Raw genomic sequence first — 21,897 nt, 5'->3', positions numbered from 1 at the left:
GTCACTATCAACAACTCTCTTGACTTTAGTGCCCTTGAGCACATCATCAACATCTCTAAATTCTAGAGTGAACTACAGCCAACGACTAAGATGATGCACATCAACCTGGGCGCGGACTTCATCCTGTCCCCTGACATCACCCTGGGCCCTGACATCCTCTCGGTGGTCAGAGACATAAAACTTTTGGTGTCAGAACAGAAGACTGTTTAAGTTGCGTGTCATGTCAACACTATCATCAAATCTACCTCATAACGCGTATACCTTCTCCTCCGACTAAAATCACTACGCATTCCACCATCCGAGCTCAAGAATGTCTATACCATCTTCATTCTACTTAGGTTCACCTTCGCCTCTCAAGCCTAGCCCTCCTCGCTAACAGATACACAGAGCAACCAGCTAAAAAGAGTGCAGAAAAGGGCATGCAGAATCATCCTGTGGCCCTTCTTACACCACCTAGAAAGAGGCCCTCATCTCGCTAAACCTGTTCACCATCTCCGACAACACCCGGAGCTCATATGGCAGTTTGGCAATACACTGCTGGTACATGCCCGTTAAAGAGACCTCACTTTTCTGTTAGTCTGGCTATGTGATATGTCACCTAGCGCATTACTGTGACTATTCATTACTTAATGTTAAATCAAGTTCATAATGTATAAACCACACCATTTACTATGTAAATATCTTTGTATGTCTGCCACCCAGGCTATCTAAATGTACCTTAACCATATACTTATCCAACTCGAGGTAATATCCAAATTACCCTATGTATGACGTGTTAACTAATTACTATCATGATTTCCCCGTTCAATAATATTTGTAACACCTCAACTGAGTATTTTCTGCCAATTGAGTGCCTAAATCCAATAAACTTAATCAATTGTCTATTTACTTATTTATCTCTCATTTACGCGCAAACACCAGCTTAAGCCAGTACCCATTCATCGACCGTCCTGAGGGAGGGGTGAACACCTAGATTGGGTGTTGGCCGACTGCCACGCCCACAGTTCGAGCCCATGTGGGTCTGACCCTGGGCTGGCTATGATGATTCATGGTCAGACATTAACCACTCCACCATAGAGACACCCGTGTGTGTGTGTGTGTGTGTGTGTGTGTGTGTGTGTGTGTGTGTGTGTGTTATAACTAACTGTGAGCATTATTTGTTTGTTACAGGAAGAGAGTTTTACACTCGTGTTAACGCGTCTCTTTACCCTGATTATATGTACCGTATCTTTACTCTGTAACCCTGGGGATAGGGGAGAAAGAATACTGCCCACGTATTTCCCAAGTGTCGTAAAATGCGACTGAATGGGGTTGGGAGCAGGGGACCGGAAATCCTCCCCTCCGATGTTACTTTTCCTAAAGAAGGAACAGATAAGTGGAGTGAATGAGGATTTTTCCCCTCTAAGGCTCAGTCATCTGTTCTTAACGCTACCTCGCTAACACGGGAAATGGCGAATATGTATCAAAATAGAAATTTTTTTCCTCTGTATATGTATGCTTACACATAGACGCCCTTGCTTAGGTCTGGTACCCATTTTATTGGACAGCTCCTAGGGGAGGATGAACAGCTGGGTGAACTGTGGACCAGCTAACGCAACCAGGAATCGAACCTATGCGGGTTTGGTCCTAGGTGGCCTGTGCATGCGTGACGGTTAGAAACTCTAACCGCTACATATGGTAATCCACACACACACACACACACACACACACATACACCCACACACACGTTTCGTCACCGCACTTCAAAAAGCACAAAGAACAAACAGAGGTGGTTAAGAGGATGGTAGTAAAGAAGGCGCCAGTATTAAGAAAGCTGACTTACAGGCGGTGTACATGTGTGATGGATCGCTCCGCAACGGCGTTACATAACTATTCTTCAAAATAAAACATCCGACTTGTTTTGAAATAATCTATACATAACGAATTCAGTAACTGTTTGGATTTAAAACGATAGATAAGTTTCAACAGAATAACATTATACGAATTTTTTTAGTGACTTTAAGCAACAATCTCATGATAATTTTATGCATTCCACTCCCTCTTCATCTACAAATTAACCCCTGCTTACTGGGAAGTGTTAGAGGCCTTAATTATGCCCAGCAGGAAGGAGGGAAGAGTGAGGGGCGAGTGGGTCATAACCTTTGTTTTCAAACCAATCTAACGAAGTCCACAGTGAACAATTCTTAGAAAGATACAAGTCAGAACAACCAGAGGACACTACAACAAGATCAAGAATGAAACTCGTTTGAAAAGATGTAAAAACGAAAAAGAAAAAAAAGCGGACAACACAAGATTAGTTGATGAATGGCATAAACTGATTGAGGAAACTGTGAATGTGGACACCAAACTGAAGCTTAGAAAGTTGTATGACAGTATCGAAGTTTAGGAGACGATGCTTATGAGTATAAAGTACAGTACAAATAATACACACACACACACACACACACACACACACACAAATAGGGGTAATGAAGAACTCTACCCCCGAGTTGTGTGTCCATATCATGAACACTACAACGTTACTTGTTAATATGACTTCATAATCACAAAGTTCCCGTTTGTTCATCATCAAGGTACTCAACCAAATTTTCCGGCGAGTTAGCAGGTTTTCTCCCAGGCCGACACAACCAACTTTGTGGTGAGTTAAGCGACCACAATGTACGTCTGCAAGCGTCACTCTAGCTGTTCGATAAAACACCAAGAAAAGTTTCAGTGGCATGTGCATAATTAGAGAGCAGCGAAATGTTACCACCACCCACCTTCTCCATACGACCGCAAGATAAATCTTAGTCTGCCGTAAACTCTCTCGCTGCTCAAGATGCCATGAAATTACCAAACAAAAAGACCAAAGTTATCCGTAGCCTGGACTTGCAGTTTCACAGTGTTCATACGATTGTTTATCCTCAAACAAAAAGAAAAAAAAGAGAAATAAATGATGTATTTGTTGTGTAAACAGCAGTGGTGCTCTCCTGGTTTGGTAACCAAAGAGACTGGCCATAAACATCAAAGTATATCTGTAACACCGTCACTCACATGGCATTACTCGAGCAACACTCCTCCTTACAGAGCTGGCAAAGACAGCCACAGATCTAACTGTACCGTTCGCACACCTACACGAATTTGGTCAACGGAAAAATATAAGCGTTGGGCACATGACCCTCCGCCCCCAAGGGTCTACAAACAAACCTGCAGGTGTGACTAACGTTACGTGTCTTCCATACACTTAACACAATTTCCTCCCTAACAAGACACTGTTGCCTGCTGAAAGTTACCATCTTCAAAGAACGGCGTCTTATGCTGAACGAGGCTGCGTTATCGCAAGCTGTGCCACTTACACGTTTGACGAATGTCTTGACTTGAGGGAGAACAGCAGTATGTTCCGTACTGACACGATGAGGAAAAAGTTATGCCATCGCCACATATGGTGATAGTTATGACCATCCTGACACTCACTACCAGCAGCCTGTATCAATTCTTAGCCAATCTACGAAGCATTGGATTCTCATCACCACATTAACATTCCAATACTTGGCACGACACACTGCTTATCTCTATGTATACCCTGTATGCCAGGGTCATTATCAGTAAAGGCTTCCAACACTAGCCTGACACAGAGTCTCCCCATCTACACTTGGCCAATACAGCCAGAGCCTCCTCATCCACACCAGCCACTTCATCAAACGCGACAAACACAGAGGCAACTGAATAATGCTACACAGTTATCTCGTGTTGTCCAAGCGGCTTATAAAGGCAAGTTTCCCAGTCAGGCACGAACACCCACCTCCATCAGCGATTAGCCATCACAAATCTACATCAGAGGGCCGTAAGACCCCACGCACGGCGAGTTTATGAAGAGGATGGCCTTGGCAGGGGAGTCCAGCAGGCAGGGGAGCCGGACAGCCTCGACGCAGAGCCCCGGTCCGTACCGTCGTCCACGCGGTTCACTCAGCCATTGAAGCATTAGTGAGGGGCGGCGTGCGATGTGTGTCAGCAGTGCGACTGTGCGCCAGTAAAGGTCAGAGCGTCCCAGGGTCTTACCTTTACTAATTCACAAGTTCCTCACACTTTTACCAGCAGTTCACCTTTACCTGGTTGTTCATCACTGTTCCAACTGGCCCTTGTAAACCATGTTATCAAGTGAGCCCGTTCGGTGGGGTTCACATGGGCACCAAGGCTGGGTCTGGTGGGTGAGCGTGGCACCAGACCCGCCACGCCTCACCACTGTACCTGGCTGCACTCATGAAGAAACCAACGAGAGCCCGGCCACGTGCGAGGGAAATGAAGTCATGGTGAGTATACACTTTGGTGTATCTACATATAAACTCAAGGTATGTTTTCAAACTCATCCTGCCATCCATGTTGGGGCCGTCATCGAAGGACAATATCACCATGCTAAATGTATGTTCTGTGTTGGATTCTTCATCGCTATTTTACAAGTGAAACTTCTTTTTCTCATCTGTGTTTCTCTGAACGATAGAATCTAAAAAGATCCAATCCACTTTATTTTCCTAGCAGTGTATTATCAGTGCATCATGAGGTACAGTTATGTACTAACTGTACATGGAAGTTGTCAAATTATCATCATTTTACCAATAACTGTGCTATCGTTCTTACTGCCTCCTGGAGACACACACACATCATGGGCAGCATCCTGCCATTACCAGTTTTCCCATGACGAATCCTCTCAACTCACTAACAATTAGTTTAATCTCAGTGAAACTACATTATGCAGACAGAGCGAGCAGATGTACTCGTGCTTTTATCTTTAACTTCAGGTAATACATGAAGGTGTCATGCAAAAGTCCCTGCAGTAGCCTCACACTGTGTCAGACACAGTGTGAGGCACTACACGTTATCGTCCTCGTTCCTCACTTACCTCACATTTCTATAACTTTTCCTGCACACACACACACACACACACACACACACACACACACACACACACAGCGAGGCAACGTTAAGAACAGACGACTTCACCTTTGAGGGAAAATCCTCACTTGCCCCCACCCTTCTCTGTTAAGAGACAGGACAACACAAGTATAGACCCCCTGCCTATAACATACACACAGAGCAATCAAACACGTTCCCAGCAACCCACACAATCCTCAAGTATTGTCCGTGGTTTCGTAAGTGGAGCGCGTGAACACCCACTGGCTCGCCGGTCCAAGGAAAGTGGTATGACGGTGAAGATCACTGTCGCATCTGCATTCTTAATCACAACACTCCCGTCTCTGTTGTCTGAGAGACCTCTCCCTGCCCACATGGGAAATACTATGGCACTGAAGTAAGAATATACGCTACCCCGCAACCCAATACTCAGTGTCTCTATCATATTTGCAGTTCGCCTTCGTACTCATTCACCTGGTTTAACACACAGAGGAAAAAATATCTGTCAAGATTATCAGAGGAATATCTACAAACATGAATATCGAATGATTCAAGAATTTCGTAGGTAATTTATATATGATCCCAGGTCCACAGTTCCTACTTCTTCCTGATAACGTAAAAAGAAATTAAAAGAGAGAGAGAAATTAAGGCCAATGGACTCTCTCTCTCTCTCTCTCTCTCTCCACCCCCCCCCCCACCCACCCACCCACACACACACACACACGCCTCATAAGTACATAAATCAGATGGACTCAGGTGATGGTCTTCGCACGTTCCTGGCTTCCGCGATTCTCTTGTAAAACGTAAGGGACTTTTTTTTTTTAAGTATAGGTAAACGCCTGCTATTTACACATGAAAATTAACTTTTGAGAAAATTATTTTCTTGAGCAATTAACTGTACTTTAAAATTTCTCTCGTCAATAAACATACCAATCAAATGAAGATACAAAAACACAAATGAAAACTGAATCGTCCAATAAAACGTCACATGTTGCCAGTGGGCAACAAGTGAAGGTTTTGTTAGTAGACTCGTCCCTGGGAGGCCAGCACTCCTCAATACGCTCTATCAGATTCTAAAATCGGTCGTAACTGTGAAACCTGAGTAACGGAGAGTTTATTGCTACATGTTCTTACCGTAGAATCATACAGCTGAGTAGGTCTTCAGTACATATAAAGAATGGTGTTCCCGTACACCTACCACAGGGAGTCACTATATATACTTAACTAAAAACATTATCGGCTTTATACGATAAATTCTCACTATTTCCCCAGCTGGACATGTTCCTGCCGTCACCGTTATACACCCCAACCAGGTATTTTCTATTTTTTCATTTACGAAATCATGCATATGTCTTTTTATTTTTCATTGTAGCTGATAATAACTTACATGCAAAGTAACACACTAGAGCACACTACATGGATTTCGCAGGAGAATGCACAAAGTAACCACAACCAGACAATATAACTATTTTTCTTCCTCTTCAAATAATAACAATGCCAGGGAAGTATACCAGAGTACACCACAACTCCTGCCTTGCTAACCGACCGTCCAGCATGGAAGACACACGACTCTTAATAATGAAACTCCCCAAACATAAAGATCAGTTCTCTCGTTACAATTGGTCGTAAAGGCGTTGAAATTTACGATTATCAAGTATACCTTCAATGTAAAGAATAATAACATTACAATTTACGATTATCAAATATACCTTAAATGTAAAGAATAATAACATTACAATTTACGATTATCAAGTATACCTTCAATGTAAAGAATAATAACATTACAATTTACGATTATCAAATATACCTTAAATGTAAAGAATAATAACATTACAATTTACGATTATCAAGTATACCTTCAATGTAAAGAATAACATTACAATTTACGATTATCAAATATACCTTCAATGTAAAGAATAATAACATTACAATTTACGATTATCAAGTATACCTTCAATGTAAAGAATAATAACATTACAATTTACGATTATCAAATATACCTTCAATGTAAAGAATAATAACATTACAATTTACGATTATCAAGTATACCTTCAATGTAAAGAATAATAACATTACAATTTACGATTATCAAATATACCTTCAATGTAAAGAATAATAACATTACAATTTATGATTATCAAATATACTTTAAATGTAAAGAATAATAACATTACAATTTGAATGTGATCCCCATCACTTTCGTCAACTTCGTAATCTGAGCAAGAGGCAAGAGGCATAATGTGCGGCCCATAGTGTCATAAACGCATGAACACGAAGGATTGTCTTGTCCACACACACACACAAATCTTTATCCACTTGCATTGTTTACCACGGTAGTCATAAAAGTTTTGAAAATCACATTTGCTCTATGTATGTCACGAGAAAAATCACCAATATCTGCCAGCACAAAGTAATTCATAAAATGATACTTTCATTTACGAATAATATTATTCAAATTGCCGTCAGCTAGCAACAAAAACTATATATCTAGCACTTTTTGTGGCGTCGCATGCCAAGCTACCACAATAAAAACAATAATAATAATAATAATAATAATAATGATAATAATAATAATAATAATAATAATAATAATAATCATATAGAAGGAACAAGTTAGGCGCCTCAGTCGGGCACAGTGAGACAGATCGGCCATCACAAAGTCAAGGCGTAACGTCACACCCGCAGCTGTTCATGGTCGTGACACTCACATACCAGTAGTTAACCTCGTATCTACCTCGACAGCTTGATGATTTCGCCCAAATGACAGCCATCGAAAACAACACTATTAAGAGAGAACCAGTGAAGACATTATAAAGGCTGAAGTATGTGGTGGAAACGGCACAATCAACATGCAGGCCTTGTTTACGTGAAGCACAAGGGTATTCGAACTCTTACCTCAGAGGTAATAACAAGGAGGAATAACTTGGCCGGGGGATAAGTGAAATCGTGACGTGTGTGTGTTCCTCTACTGTCACAATGACACCTGATGCCTGGTCAATATATACCCTCAGCGGGGAGGCTGATGCGCTTTACAGATTCCACATGAACAACACACGTTTGATGGAACGACAACTTGTACCGCCGGGCCTGTTGCGACCAAAATGTTGCCACTGGGTTAGCCAGTGGGTCAGACATTTATATCTCGGTGATTTTAAGCACGCCTATGTAACATATAAAGGAAAAGGGAAAGAATTTATGTCACTCAGAATGCGACCGTGTAAGATTTCAGAACTAATATTTGGAAGTGACGAAGTGACACTTATGTTGACATGAAATACGGCAGTGTTCCACCACCGTGTTTTGTTGCGTCTGGATCCTTTGGTGAATACGAATCACCTCATAACTCTTACAAATCCTGTAGCCGGATTAGACGAAGTGATCTATACTCCATCCTGTCCACATGTTGTCCAATATAACCCTCACTCAGCGGGAAAATGATCCAGAAAAAACAAAATGTGAGAAACAAAATCATTCTCAGACCTACCTATCCATACTACTCATACAACGAACTGAGTACGTCAAGTCTTAAGAAATAATATCGAATGTCTTGATCTTCATCCGGTCAATTATCACCGATAACCGTTAGGGGTAAAATCCGTCACTTTCTTGTATCTTCAGTACTAGCTACACAACACATTACTAACATGGGGACATTACAGATCGCTGGTCATGAACAGTGAGACACATCAAAACACTGGAACACTTCAGATCACCAACCATAAACACTAGGACACCAGAACACAAGTCATGAACACTGAGACGACCCACTGCCTACATAACTACGTGAACACTAGGACACCAGAACACAAGTTATGAACACTGGGACGACCCACTGCCTACATAACTACATGAACACCGGGGCACCAGAACACTAATCATGAACACTGAGACGACCCACTGCCTACATAACTACATGAACACCGGGGCACCAGAACACTAATCATGAACACTGGGACGACCCACTGCCTACATAACTAAATGAACACTGGGGCACCAGAACACTAGTCATGAACACTGAGACGACCCACTGCCTACATAACTACATGAACACTGGGGCACCAGAACACTAGTCATGAACACTGAGACGACCCACTGCCTACATAACTACATGAACACTAGGACACCAGAACACAAGTTATGAACACTGGGACGACCCACTGCCTACATAACTACATGAACACCGGGGCACCAGAACACTAATCATGAACACTGGGACGACCCACTGCCTACATAACTACATGAACACCGGGGCACCAGAACACTAATCATGAACACTGGGACGACCCACTGCCTACATAACTACATGAACACTGGGGCACCAGAACACTAGTCATGAACACTGAGACGACCCACTGCCTACATAACTACATGAACACTGGGGCACCAGAACACTAGTCATGAACACTGAGACGACCCACTGCCTACATAACTACATGAACACTGGGACACCAGAACACTAGTCATGAACACTGAGACGACCCACTGCCTACATAACTACATGAACACTGGGGCACCAGAACACTAGTCATGAACACTGAGACGACCCACTGCCTACATAACTACATGAACACTGGGACACCAGAACACTAGTCATGAACACTGAGACGACCCACTGCCTACATAACTACATGAACACTGGGGCACCAGAACACTAGTCATGAACACTGAGACGACCCACTGCCTACATAACTACATGAACACTGGGGCACCAGAACACTAGTCATGAACACTGAGACGACCCACTGCCTACATAACTAAAGTATGTAACAACGGAAGTTATGTAATGTCTTCGTGTGCCACACACTTGACGCCAAGTGTCAGATCGGTACACTTGAAGAAAACGCCCAAAGCCAAAAGCGATGCAAGCTTTTATCATAACCCCAATACTTTGTAAGCATCGCCACTAACAGATGGCTAACCTGAGGCCTTGTAGCTGCTGTTGTTTTCTAAAACTCCCACAAGAGTGCGACCTACCTAATTCCTGCCACTTCTATCCCAGCTATTCTGAGGGTAATATGTAGTGTCCTGTGGCTTGGGAAGCAAAATTCCCCACGGTACTAAAATGTGTGTGTGTGTGTGTGTGTGTGTGTGTGTGTGTGTGTGTGTGTGTGTGTGTGTGTGTGTGTGTCACAAAGCGCTTGATCTGCTCAGGTTAGGGTCAGGTGGGAAGGTTAAGTGAGATATGTGCTCACCAGAGACAGTGTTGGGGCCCTCAGAGTGTCGGGTGACCCAAGACATGTGTCATGTGACCACAGGCAAGTCATGCACTACCTCACAAACTCGTGCATGCTGATAATTATTTTGATTACGAAGGGTCTAATTTGTACATGCCTAGACTACTCCTGAGGTTTCTCTTGAAGCTGTGTTTAATAATGCTAGAATCATTAAACAAAACTTCAGTAACAATTAGTCTAGGAATATACAAATTAGATTTTTTTCATAATCATACGAAGTTTGTGAGGTAGTGCATGACCCGACCCTTGCCTGTGGTCACATGACAAATGGCTTGGGTCACCTGACACTGATGACCCGACCCACTGTCTCTGGTGAGCACATTTCTCACTCAACCTTCCTGCTTAGCCCTGACCAGAGGAGGTCATGCGCCTCGCATGTCTCACATAACATGTCTTCACACCTAAATTTGTTCATCATCTCTGTATTTCTTAAGACGCAAAAATATGTTACAAAAGCGAGCGAGTTTTCGTGTTTCATTTTCCTTGTGGCTACCAGCATATTCATGAACCACGTGTTCTTTTGCGATTAATCTCCACACACACACACACACACACACACACACACACACACACACACACACACGCAATCTCAAATGGGGTTTCAAATTACATTTCTGATGTTATATACACATACTTTCGAATATCCCTCGGTAATGTATCTGGTAACAGCCTGCTCCTTACCGTAAAAGCTCCCGGGGGGAATATCCAACCTGCACACAGACAACGAACTAACTCACACACAACAAACAATAAATGGTGTTAAATGGAGACAAGTCCAAGTGTCTCCAGCATGACATGTCGTACGTCCTATACTTTAAAATCCTCTGCCTGAACGGTAGGGAGGGGCAAGCACCACCAGTAGAAATTTGCTGACATTTTATCAGGAAATATAACTCAGAGGGAGATTATTTCAAAGTTCAGCGTGATACAAACAAACTGAAAGTAGTCAGAGACATGCCAGAAGGACTTCAGTGTAGGCAAATGCCAAACAAAGGTTTCAAACGCAGTAAACTGCAGTAAACCATTACATCAGTAAAAGGAACAAAGACCTTGAGGTAAATAAAATCTTCTGTAAAAGTATAACTTGCGATAATAAATGTCTACCTGCATAAAATAAAGCCAACAAGATGCTGGTAATATTAACTATAAAACGAATGAAATATTATTGAATCTTATATGGAATATACTGATTAATTCTAGTCACCAAAGTCGGATCAAAGAATAAGAAAAACTGGAACGAATTTGATAAAGAGCAACACAACTAATACTGTAACTTAGAAATTGGCTTTATGAAGAAAGATTCTCACACTTATAATAATTCTCTCTGTCCTTGGCTACCTAAAACAATATATGAAAATAATAAACAGACTCTTCCGAGATCTAATAAAGTTGTCAGAATACTAAACAAGTTTGACAACATAATACACAATTTCTTTTTCAAATTAGGAGGTTTCAGTGACAAGAAATAACAGTATGAAGCCGAAATCTGAGAAAATGTAATAGTGAGAGCAAAATGTTGCAGTGGAAGTGTAATGGATGAATGGAAGAGAATGGATGAAGAAACAGTAAATGTGGACAACACACACAAAAAGCTGTATAATCATTAGGAAATTTCAAGAGTTGAGGCGCTAACAGTGTAGAACTCCCTCGCAGTACACAAGAGATGTGGCTCCACCAGTGTAGAACTCCCTCTCAGTACACTACAAGAGATGTGGCTCCACCAGTGTAGAACTCCCTCTCAGTACACTACAAGAGATGTGGCTCCACCAGTGTAGAACTCCCTCCCAGTACACTAAAAGAGATGTGGCTCCACCAGTGTAGAACTCCCCCCCCCCCCCCCCCAGTACAGTACAAATACGCAATCACTCGAGTATATATTCTTTCGCATATCACTGGAAGAGAGGCCAGCACCTTCAACTTGGGGCAGTGATGGTGATCATATTCACTATCAACGACAGTGACAGTTCGTGGTGCTAGTGGTGGTGGTGCTGATGATGATGGTGAAGCTGTTGATATGATGATGATGCTAATGATGACAGCGGAGTTAATGATGGTGTTAATGATGATGGAGGAGGTGGTGGTGAAGTTAGTAGTGATGGAAGTGGTGATACTGATGATGATGAAGTTAATGGTGGCGTCAATGGTAATGATGGCGTTAGTGACGGTGTTCAGTGGTGATGATGATGATGGAGCAGTAAGTGATGGTGTTGGGGAAAGTGGCCGATGCACCATCAGGTCGGACAGGATGGTGACGCGGCTAAAAGAATCAGTGGCTAATGTAACCAGCCACATCCGCGTGGGAGGGACCTGTCGCCTCCCTCTGTTCTCCCTATCTCTCCCTCTGTCCTCCCTGTCTCCTTCACTTCACCTCTACTCTACCTCTCTTCCATCTTTCCGACCCCGTCCATCTGGGGCAACTACTCTCTTCCGCCCTACATCCCTTCCCTCCTGTGTCCTGCTCCCCTCGTGCCCTGCTCCATTTCCCTCTCCCTCCTCCTCATTTTTTCGACCACCTCTCACTCTCGGAGTATCTACTGACCAAATAACTGCTCTCCCTCATTCCATTCTTTCTCCCCGAGTTTTTGCTTCAGTTTCATCTCTCTTTTTTTTCCCCCACAACTCTCCACTCTCACAAAATCACAAACACTAGAGCTAAGTGCTTGTTTTACAGATTTCCACCATAACATCTAAAATACTCGTCAATAACTCCACGTGGTTCAAGCAAAATAAACATACTCATCTCTTTTGTTCTTAATTGCCTGTGTTACCTTTGTAAGCAAGCGTCAGGAACAGATGAACAACTGTACCGTATGCAGGCCATAAAGAATACTACATGACTTGACCTTGACTGCTTCACATTATCCTACGAACAGCACGTCGACCCTCCTCCCCATATACCACATCGCCCTTATTCTTTTTATCCAACGCACGCCTCTCTCCTTCCGTAATTCTCATGCCCCAGTACTTGACTCTCCTTCTATCTCCTCCTCCGTCATCCACGCCCCTTTGCTCCCCGCTTCCGACACACAGTTCCTATCAGTCAATCTCTCTTGAACCAACCTTCCCGTAAAACCAAACTAATGTAGTACATCATGGTTGGCCCTCTCAATCAGCCGTACGCCGCAAATCATCCTTAAGCCTTTCAGTTCCAACACAACCCCTCTTTCTTTCCTTCACCTTCAAGATCCTGCAACAAGATCAAGATCATACAACACTGTCGGGACTGTTGTATCTTTGAAAATACCAATCTTTGCCCCTGCACACGATGATATCTCCTTTCACACACTCCCGAGCGCACCCACAGCCTCAGCCCACTCTCTCTTCCACTGTGACTCACATCATCCTAAAGCATTCTACTTCCTTCACGACCTCCCCATTCAAACCCCACACTCTGACCGTCCTGCCTCAATCCCTTACTCCTATTCATTTCCTATGTGTACATCAACTTTCAACACCCTTTTTTACTTTAATAGTGACAGACATGGCACGGACACAACATGCCCCAGTCATGGCCATCTCAGATGAAAAGAAAACAAGGCAAATGAAAGAGAATGAAGAAATCAATCAAAAGCTCATCAATGGCATGCAGACCTGAATACTGAAAAGTTATAAGAATAGAGAAAGATGAAAGAAGGAAGGTTATTCCAGTTTCACTGTTCGAGGAAAGAAGCAATTATAACGGCCAGTCCTCGTATTGCCGGTCTCCACACACAAGCTGCAAGAAGCCGGAGCCAGACGCCTGCCATACATCCAAACCTCGGTGGAGGGGACGCAAGCAGACAATTCGAGCGATCAGCGGCTAAACTAATAACTAAATACGGGAGAAGGCAGGAACAGCACAGCACGCAGAGGAAGGATGGAGAGAGATAATACCTGGAGAATTAATGAGACGGAAGGCTTTTGCTTCCACTCTGGCTTGTTAACAAAAAAAAAAAAAAAAAAAAAAAGCCACATAGGTATGCGAGCAATACTCCACTCTGTGGAGAATCATGAGCCAGTAGAAATGAGATAACTGCTTACGAGAGAAAAGTATTTATGGTACCTGTGCTACCCCTTCCCCCACCTTTTGGGAAACGGATTTTATGATGTCAATTATGCTGGGGGTTTTAAAACAAGTGGTGGATATGATACTGTTCAAAATTTGTGTGTTACTGCAATGTTTTCGAACAAAACAAAGAAATGAGCGACATTTAGAAATATATAAGACAAAAACTAAATTTTTCTACCGTCGAATTCCACTAGGCTACTGCTTCCCCAGTCTGAGATGTTGCTCACAGATGAAAAATGAACCATGAGAGGAAATACGTGCAGTGCAAGGGGAAAAAAAAACAGGTATTAGAATGAGGAGGGGAGAGAATAAGAGTTGAAGTATGTGAAATTATCAGTGTAAGAGTGAACAAGGTAGCTTTTATCGACCAATCCCTTGGGGTGGATGACCAATTGGGTTGACTGTGGACCGAATGCCGCAATGCATGTTATTTCCTCTTCACCTTAACCCATCACTAAGGTCCACTCTCGCCCTAGCGCCCCCCTCACCACGTTCACATCTAATAACGTCTCCTCTGTGTTCCATTCATCCTCCCCCTCCATCCCACTCATGTATATTCATACCGACACTTTTCTTATTTCATATAAACGCAATCATCATTCCTGTTTCAGCATATAATTCAACAAATTTATTCCCACTCTTATTTACAGTAGAGGCCTCATGCGCCACATACCATGAGCTGCCACATCACCCACCCTCACGCACGATAATTATAATAATCAGCAATCAAGCCTCAGTGACGAAAATGTTTGAGGAACATTCACAACCACAAAAGCAGCGATGCAGTAAAAGAACAAGTCACCAGAGCGAAGCCGGATGGTTGCTTGGGCTGTGGTTCTGGGAAGGAGGTTTGGAAGGTGCGGTATGGCTGAGGACCCCAGTGACTGGTGCGGGTAAGTGGGTGATGGACGCTGAGGAGTCAACTGGGTGGCTCTTGTGAGTCTGGTATTCAAGGTGGGATGGTGGGGAGGCAGACGGGACTGGGGGAGGGGGGGGGTCTGGGGTCAAGGTCACACCACACAGGGAGGGAGGGCGCGGCTCAACAACAAGATACAGAGGACCTGACATGAATGCATCGTTAACAAGATGGACTATGGTCATTTTTCCCTTAAAATGCCTATTGCATTTCTCTGTTGCTATATGGAATGAATGAAAAACCATACACAAAATTCTGACAGCAAAATTATACACATGTACAGTTCCAACCCTGTTCCGTGGACTAAATATATACGTATAGGGATGGAGGTGGTGAGGGGTGGCTTAGTGCCAGAATAATAATCATAATCCCACGGTGAAGATGGTCGATGAGGTGACATTTGCATCACGTTAACGGTTGTGTTAAAGTCATGATATAATATGTCCACGTAGATGGCGGTAGCGAGGCCTCGGTAATGCAAAGAATCATGTGACCTGTGATGCCAAGTTGGCCATGGTGTAAAACTGTCGTTAAGTCAAGGTAATGACTGCGTCAAGGTAAAAATGTCGTGTTAATGCCAAGGCAGTGTAGCGGTGGCAAGCTGATGAAACTTTCAAGTTATTGATAATGTTATGAAGATACTGATGCCCAGGGCACTACTGGCGAGATGTTGGTGGGTGTCAGGTAGGATACTGGAGGCCAAGGTGGTGATCACAACGCGCAGATGGAAACATCTAGCTGTTAATAAATACCTGGTGATGGCCTTCACCACTGAAGTGTGGGAATTATAACAAGCGACAGTGTTTACACAGCCCAACGCTTTATACGAGCGTCACAAGAGCATATACATGCACGAAGCTGTTCACACTGATCATTCGGCAATATAAAAAACCTGTCGTGAACACCCTTAACGAACGTTGAGCCGTACATCTGGCAGCAACACCCGCAGGTAGAGCCACAGTCAGCACACAGGAATCCCAGGTTCCCACCTGAACCTAAATGTTTACCTGACCTACACCAGCGACCTGGGCAGCATGATGCCTCTCACCGTGGCACTACGTTACACGTATCGTATGTGCAAGATAATGGCGCCGAAATATCCTAACTCATAACAGAAGTGGATGAAAATAGAAATGATACCTAAACGGTAGAGGCAACTGGCATCAACACATAATGACTGTTTGCTTGTCATTAGACAAGAGGTAATAATGATAAACCAACAACCAAGCCAACAAAAATCGACATATAACCAACGTTTTAGAAGGAAATGCAGCGAATACAGAATGGCAGCTCAACACACCAGACCAAAAGGATGAAGGTATTTTCAGTTGGATTTACCAACCTTAGAACGGAACAACCCTTGCCAATTATATACACTGTACATAATCATTTACTACCAGAAGCAGCGATACCAGCATTTAACACTGCAGTACACTACATATGACACACGTGGCACAGATATGCCCTTGTCAGTGAAATTCAAATGTCAGCAAGTTCCATAGCATTGATGTTGACACGTATGATTCCCTGTATACATTATTGATTAACATTATGCACCCAGCATCCCAGGCTTTCCGCCACCCTAGTCCTAGAAGCCTCGTCTCCCCTGACCCTAGCAGCGTCCACTATATCAAGTGACAGTTTTTCACACAAGTTCTCATGCCATCTCTTGTCTACACGTTCTTTTTTAAAAGTAATGATGGCAGAGTCCAGCAAGCTTATGGTCCCTAACTCTCGGCATCATGGGGTGCTAAGAATCTCTGGGTTCTCGCTTGACTCTACTGCCAGTGAGAGGGAGAGCTTAGATAGCAACAGTACAGGGCCCTCCTACGACCTTTCCCTCCCTATCAAACCTGCCTCTTTTTCTATTCAATATACCAACAATTTCTGTTCAATATACCAACATTTTTGGTCTTTCTAGTAGCCTCCTTTCTGCTGAATACCATCTGTTTAGTACCTTTCCAAATATCATACTTCTCTCTGAGACCCAAATGTCTAATGATGTTCTCACCAGCCCCTTTCTGATATCTAACTATAGTCTCCATTCAAGACTCCGGTTCAAAGGTGGTGTCTGAGCTTATTGCAGCTTCAACACACCTGTGACACGCCTGACGACTCTGAATCCTCACAGTTATGTTTTCCGGCTCAAGGTTTGTCTCCCATTTTACAGTTTTCCTTTGTTTCGCTCGCCTACTGCTCTCCCAGGTCTACAAACTTTGTAACTTTCTTCGACTATCTAAACTTCTGCCATGACGGATTAACATCATCTCGCCCACAAACAGAGATCCTTTACCAAGATTTCAACGTTCACCGTAGGAATAGAGTTGAACTCCTCCCATACAGATGGTGAGGGAACTGAAGCCTTCATGTCCTCTATTCTCAATGATCTATAGCAAATCATCATCCATGCTACCCATGTTCCTTATCGCTGCGACCACTCTCCTAATGCTTTGGATGTACACAATCTCGCCCCACCTGATTCATCTGACCACACTCTCAAAAATGTATCCGTTTTAACGGCATCCCAACAAAGCTGACCAAAATAACTTTTGAAAATTCTTTTCAGACTTTCCTTGTGTAGATTACTATCTCTTACGTGGTGATGCTAGTCTTCAATTATTGCGGGAAGGGAAGTATTTATCAACTCTTCCTCCAAGACGACCTCTTCTTCCATTCCTTGGTTCATCCGTTGCTGTTCTGAGGCTATTCAGGCAAGGGATCAGGCATATCGAGACTGGAAAAACTCTCCTTCCTACGACTCCCACAACCCGTAATTACTGCAAGAGTGTAATACCGTGAAGCAAGGTGTTCCTTTATTGAGAGGACGTGCGATAACCTCTCCTCGTCAGCCACTGATAAGTCTTTCTGGTCTTCTTTAGCTACAGGCATCGTCTAAATAACTTGTGTCACTTTACTTTTCCTTCACTTTTCCGTTCTGACGGTATTATAGCTGTCTCTCCTGTAATGTAAACAAAGCAACTCTCTTAGGTTCCCACTTCTCCTCTAACTCCACCATAGATGGCTCCAACTTTCCTTCCCCCCTTGATGCTCCTCTTGCTAATCCCATGCCCCTCTCTGAAGTTTCCTTTCTAACTTTCCAAAAGCGCTTCTCTCTCCGAACAAACGCAAGGCTTATGGACCTGATGGCATCCATCCCAGTAGACTAAAAGAATGCCTCTGAACATGCACCTGTGCTTGCTCGTCTGTTCTATTTCTGTTTGTGAACCAGAACTTTTCTCCACTTCTTGGAAGCATGAGTTGGTTTGGTACATCTCATCCGTAAGAAGGGTGACCGCATTAACTCGTATAATTACCGCCCCGTTGTTTGACATCTATTTCTAGTCTTTGAATCCTTCCTCAACCCCATACCCTCACACATCTTGAATCTCACAGTGTTCTCTCTGATCACTAGAAAGCTACCGTAAGGCAAGAGCCATTGGTGATAACCTTTCCTATCTTAATAATATCTGGCCATCATGTCTAAGAGATTTTGGCCAATTCTGTCTAGTTGCCCTTGATATATCCAAAACTTCTAACAGGGTGTGGCACCGGGGTCACATCTCTAAGCTCCCCTATTTCAGCTTCCCTTCATCACTTTGCTTCCCCGTATCTAGCTTCCCCTCTGGTAAATCTATTTGTCGTTGCTGATGGATCAGCCTGTCCCCCTTTCCTCCAACAACAGTGGTATCCTTAAAGGCTCTGTCCTGTCTCTTGTACTTTTCTCCTTTTTCTAGTATAACAGAAAACGAAATGCACTCATATGCTGACGACTTACCATTGCATTTTTCCATATTCTTCAAATCCATTCCTCCTCTCACTCAGTGTACATCTCGTCTCGATACAACTTCTTCAATAAACTCAGACTTGGAAAGGATATCTCAGTAGGGCAGACGAAATCTGATCAAAATTAATGCCTCCAAGATTCAATTTCAACTCATCGCTCTCTATCGAAAATTCTCTACAACTTTCCTCTCTCCTTTGACGGTTCTGTAATTCCACCTCTTGACTCTGTGAACATACCTGATATTACTGTAACATCTACATTATCCTGTACACCTCACATTAAGGAAATAGCTAAGTATGCCTCTAAGAAACTGGGAGTCCTGCTTAGGTGTCTTAATTTCTTTTCCTCCGAACAGTTATTTCGTTTATATAAGGGACAGATCCGTCCTTGAATGGAATTCTGCTCCCATATGGGGTGGTTCTATCATAGCTCTGCACCCTACTTGACAGAGTCGAAAGCGGTCTAACTTATCAAATCTCCTCGACTAAATCCCAAACTTGATGCTCTAGCCCTACGCCGCAATGGTGGTCCACTTTCCCTGTACTTCAGGCACTGCTTTGGTTTTTGTCTACTTGTGTGTCCATACCACTAGCTAGACCAAGCAATACTCGGCGAGACAGTGGGAGGGAAGCGACGGGGGGACACTGCCCCCTCCCTCTTGGGATATACAATATACAAGTAACATTTATATATCCCACGAAAGGAAAAATAAATGTACATCTACGTCTGCTATACCGTTTCAGTGACTTACATAAGTGAATCACGAAACAATTTCATCACTTTCACAAAATTCACAAATTAATGACATCAATTTATAGTACGATTTTCTTTATCTGTCAAGATCACATTAAATTGCTTCATGGAACAAAACTTCCTCAATTATTGCTATCAACTGTTTCATGTTTTATATATATATATATATATATATATATATATATATATATATATATATATATATATATATATATATATATATATATATATATATATACACACAGTTGCTGTAAAAAGTGGTCACCGGTTTGGTCTGTACAACAGCAGTATTAAATTTTCTGAGAATCTGACTGATATGTCTTTGAACTTAACATCCAAATAACTGAAAGACCGAAAAGATATCTAAGATACAATGTATTCTTACATACTACTATTCTGAGTGTTTCTTCACTGCCAATCCCCCACCTCGAAAGTTCACGATTCGGCCCTCCACTGACAGCTCATAATTCGGTCCTCACATTGAAAGTTCATAAATCGCCATCCTACATTGAAAGATCATAATTAGCCCCCACCTTGAAAGTTCATAGCTCGCCTCACCTTGAAATCTTATGATTCGTCCCCACCTAGAAAGTTCATAATGTGCTCGTCCCCTCTTGAAAGCTCATAAAATATCACCATGTTGAAGGTCAAATTCGCCCCTACACAATGAAAGTTCATAATTCGCCCCATCTTGAAAGTTCATAATTCGTCTCCCAACTTGAAACTTCACAATTACCTCCATCCCCTATTCCCCTCGACCAAGTCTTGCATACAAGCTTGACAGGAGCTGGGCTTTCAGTATTGGCACATAGTCTTCAACCCCAGTTAGAACACAGCCAGAGACTACACTGGTTCTCAGATACAACCTACATAACGAGGTTGCCTCTTCTGTACTAATACGTTTTTGAGGAACACATGCTCGCCATTGTAGCATTTCTCCACACTTAGGAGGCAACCAACGTACCGTAAGAGGCACCCAAAACACGCAAAATCGAAAGAGGGTACTGCGCTTCACTAGCATTCAACACTACCACAGTAAATTCACGAAGAGAGGGTTCAAACTGAAGCTGGACCTAGTTTAAGCAGTGAATATCCCTTGGAACAGGACTGGAACTCCCAGACTGGTCACAACTGGTTCCTTCAGTCCTCCCCGCTCCCTTCTAACCTCCGTGAAATGCGACACTGCATGAAACTGATGTTAACAAGTATACCAGGTTACGGAACTTCTGCCACACCTCACTGGGTGGGGCTATCGGGCTGCTGTGTGAAACTCCCCTCCGTTTATTAGCGAGCGGATTCGGGCAGGACGCTGACCCTTGCCGCCAAGGGACCTTTATAGTGGTGCATCCAGGGCTGCCTTGTTGAGCTAGCATCAAGTTGTCAGCTAAAGAAGCGGATATGATTAACGCACCTGGGTCTTATGAGAGGTAAACGCCGACCTGAAGAAAGGCGGCCTGCTTAAACCGTTCCTTTAATGCCAGATTGTTCAGTTTCTCAAAAGATGTTACACTGCTGGCTTTAGGTCAGCCACTGTTACATTTTCCTTACATACAGGAGAAGTCGATGTACAACTGTGTTTCTGAGTTCCTAAATCTACTGTGGTAATACTCAGGAATTAGCTTACATGCAACTGTGTTGATATTCTTAACATAAGGATGTTAGTCGATTTCATTAGAGGAAATTGATAGACATACGAATCGCGCATGACCGGTCAAGACATTCTGCATCAGTATGGGCCATCACTGGCTTGGCCATTTCAAAGTCTCGGTTAAACACTCACACCGCAAGAACAATGCCCCTGGATCGTCTTCATCAGAACTATGTGCACGTAGACTGGCTCTGGTCAATTACTGCTGCTGTCAGAACTACTCCTCCCTGATGCTCTCAACTGCTTCCTTTGCTACTCACAAGCTAATGCCGCCTCATGTTCTGCTCTATGCTTTCACCACTAACTCGTACTGTTTTTCTTTCCCTTTACATCCCAGCATATATACTTGGCTTTCTTTTTGCCTCCTATGTTATCCCAAGTGTCTATGTACGGATAGATATGGTGTCATGAGGAAGAACGTCCTCGTCAGCTAAGTAATTGACAACAGGATTTATGTATGACTTCTCGTTACCACTGTGGCGCTGGATGTCTCGTTACCACTGTGGCGCTGGATGTCTCGTTACCACTGTGGCGCTGGATGTCTCGTTACCACTGTGGCGCTGGATGTCTCGTTACCACTGGGGCTGGATGTCTCGTTACCACTGGGGCTGGATGTCTCGTTACCAC

The 21,897-nt window shown here is 43.2% G+C and overlaps 1 protein-coding gene across 26 annotated transcripts in view; it reads right to left on the bottom strand.

Annotated features, from left to right (window-relative positions):
- Positions 1 to 21,897, bottom strand: part of enc (R3H domain containing protein encore) — a 944,198-nt gene that overhangs the window by 583,498 nt on the left and 338,803 nt on the right. Inside the window, exon 1 of one of the 26 annotated variants that reach the window (XM_071685808.1) lies at positions 3,782 to 3,803. The exons of the other annotated variants lie outside the window; for them this stretch is intronic. The gene's annotated coding sequence lies outside the window, so the exon portion shown is untranslated. Of the gene's footprint in view, positions 1 to 3,781; positions 3,804 to 21,897 lie in introns of those variants that run through there. 26 annotated transcript variants of the gene reach the window in all.

The sequence above is a fragment of the Panulirus ornatus genome, chromosome 3 (genome assembly GCF_036320965.1).
Source record: "Panulirus ornatus isolate Po-2019 chromosome 3, ASM3632096v1, whole genome shotgun sequence".
Taxonomy (NCBI): Eukaryota; Metazoa; Arthropoda; class Malacostraca; order Decapoda; family Palinuridae; genus Panulirus; species Panulirus ornatus.
This window is presented reverse-complemented; position numbering and strand designations above follow the sequence as displayed.